Source organism: Panthera pardus, unplaced genomic scaffold, assembly GCF_024362965.1.
Source record: "Panthera pardus isolate Hobbes unplaced genomic scaffold, ASM2436296v1 HiC_scaffold_2, whole genome shotgun sequence".
NCBI classification, from domain to species: Eukaryota; Metazoa; Chordata; class Mammalia; order Carnivora; family Felidae; genus Panthera; species Panthera pardus.
In genome coordinates this window covers 96,244,558-96,247,372 of record NW_026526765.1, presented here as the reverse complement: position 1 = coordinate 96,247,372, position 2,815 = coordinate 96,244,558, and the positions used below count along the sequence as shown (strand labels likewise).

Sequence of the window (2,815 nt, the reverse complement as noted above, 5' to 3'; positions counted from 1 at the left end):
ATTAAATAATAACAGCAAAACCTCAATAAATCCAAGAATTTTATAAGTATGGACCACAAGAGATTCTGCAGTATCTCCCAGATCCCAGGAAAATGGAGAAAGAGTAATAGCAAAATGCCTTTGATCCCTTCAGTAGGAAAGTTTCAATATGAGCCAAGTCCTAGGCTTTAAATATTGTTGTGCATTAGTCACAACATAGAAACGTGTGTTTACAGTCCTGAAACTGAAATGGAAAAGTAACAAAAATGTGCTTCTAGGAGACTTCATTAGACTTATTTGTTTGTGGGAAATCATGTAAAAGCCCAACACAATATTTGTGAATAAAACCTCTAATGACTGAATCCTATCTACTACTCCCTTCTATGCTTTTAGGAAAAAATTGCTTTTCTGCAAATTATACCAAAACACCACCACAGATGAACAATCAGAAATAATGCATGACTCCTAGTCACTAAAGAGAGATTCCATTACCCTGAGAGATCTGGCATACTAAAATTATTAAAAGAGGAAAACGATCTTATAAAAAGTTAGGGTTTTTTTCTTCTCATTAATCTTCAGCACCCTGGTTCATTTCTATTCAAGCATTGTCATGGATTGGATCAAGGCCATAGAATATTCTGCAGGTTTAAGATTGAAATTCATCCCTCCGAGTGCCAATTTTCTTTTTAGGATGCCAGGTTACCTCCCATTTCCTTCTTTTATGTGCAGAAAAATCCCAAACACCCCAGGGTGTCATCCTAATCACATTTAATGACTGGTAATATCACCATGCAATTAACTTAAGGAATTGTTTTCACGGATCACTTCTCGCCTTTTGGCTAAGATCAAGTGTAGGAATTGTTTTCATGGAAAAGTAAACTAGAAGGAATAACCTAGAACATCATGAAAATGATAAATAAGGGGAAGTAGACTACCAGGTATTAAAATACATCACGTGGCTACGATCCCTAAAACTGTGGGGAGAAAAAAAATGAACTGTTGCCAGAGCTGGAGCTGCCCGATAGCCACCAGACTGAGCAGCTGGGGTCCAGACCGGAGTCCCCACATCTGCTACATCCTCAACCAGGACCGCATGGGCAAGGTGCACCTGGCCACATGGTACATGCAGTTCGATGACGATGAGGAACAGGTTGAATGAGGAGGTGCACGCGTAACGACCGTGCGAGATCAATCACACCAACCTGGTAGAGGTCTGCATTTCTAGATCACTTCCCAATGCTAGGCAATCCACAACTTCGTGGAGGTCTTAAAGGAGTATTTCCACAATGTCTGTGAACTGGACCTGGTGTTCAACTTCTACAACGTTTACACGGTTGTGGACAAAGTGTTCCTGGCTGGCAAGATCCCAGAGACCAGCCAGCAGATGGTGAAACAGCTGCAGACGCTCCACTCCCTGGGGTGAGGGCAGCCAGCCCCTCCACCCTGGCCACTGGCTCCCTGCTCACCCCCTTTCCAGGTGAGGGCCACCCTGGTGCCCTCCTCAGCTGCCCAGGAGGAAGGCACCAACTGGGCCTGGGCCACCGGGGAGAAGACTGCACCCCACTGCCTCTGGGCACAGCCTCGGGCAGAAGCCACCATGTGGGCACTGAGTAACCATGCAGTTGTTGAGTGACATCGTGAGTGCATGTGTGGAGCCCCCAATAAATCTGTGGTCCCATCAAAGACACATGGAACTATCACATAAACACCCACATGAATGAATGGGACAGAAGAACGAGACAAAAATGAGACAAATCTCATGAATGTGACATGACATAGGTAACATTTTAAGTCAACCGGATACCTTTTGGAAAAAAGGACATTTGAATCCCTTCTTCACAACTTAAAGTAAAAATACTAATCTAACACTAAAAATGCATCAAAGGGAAACATGTTAAAAAACAAAGCAAGCTAAGTAGCCTTATCAACAATAGCCCAAGTATTGAAAGAGCCCAAATGTCCATTGACAGATGAATGGATAAAGAAGATGTGGTATATAATATATATATATATATATATATATATACACACATATACACACACACACACACACACACACACACACACACACACACACATACCTACAGTGAAGTATTACTTGGTGAGCAAAAAGGATGAAATCTTGCCATTTGCAACTACATGGATGGAAATGGAGGGTATTATGCTAAGTGAAATTAGTCAGAGAAAGACACATACCATATGACTTCACTTGTATGAGGAATTTGAGATAGAAAACAGATGAACATAAGGGAAGGGAAGCAAAAATAATATAAAAACAGGGAGGGGGACAAAACATAAGAGACTCTTAAATACAGAGAACAAACTGAGGGTTACTGGAGGGGTTGTGGATGGGGGGTGGACTAAAGGTCCACCCTTTAGTTGGCATTAGGGAGGACACTTGTTGGGATGAGTGCTGGGTGTTATACATAGGGGATGAATCACTGGAATCTACTCCTGAAGTCATTATAGCATTATATGCTAACTAACTTGGATATAAATTTAAAAATAATAAATTTAAAAAAAAAGCAAGCTAAACACACATACACAGGAGTAGAGAACATGAAAAAACTTTTATAATTTCAGAGTGATACAGGCCTTTCCAAGCATGACAGAAAATACAGAAGGCTAAAAGACAAATATCACTACAGAAAAATACATTTTTTCATGAAAAAGCTATCATAAGCAAAGTCAAATGGTGAACAATAAACTGAGATAATGTTCACAACTCACATCACAGACAAAAGATTGGTTAACCCTTCACACATTGAGTTAACTGATAGAAAAATGGGTGAAAACCAATAGAGAACCAACAGAAAAATGAGCAAAGGCTATAAAG

The 2,815-nt window shown here is 40.7% G+C and overlaps 1 pseudogene; it reads left to right on the top strand.

Moving 5' to 3' along the window:
- Positions 1 to 970: 970 nt before the first annotated feature.
- On the top strand, positions 971 to 1,402 carry LOC109274856 (AP-2 complex subunit sigma-like; annotated as a pseudogene).
- The last annotated feature ends 1,413 nt before the right edge of the window (positions 1,403 to 2,815 follow it).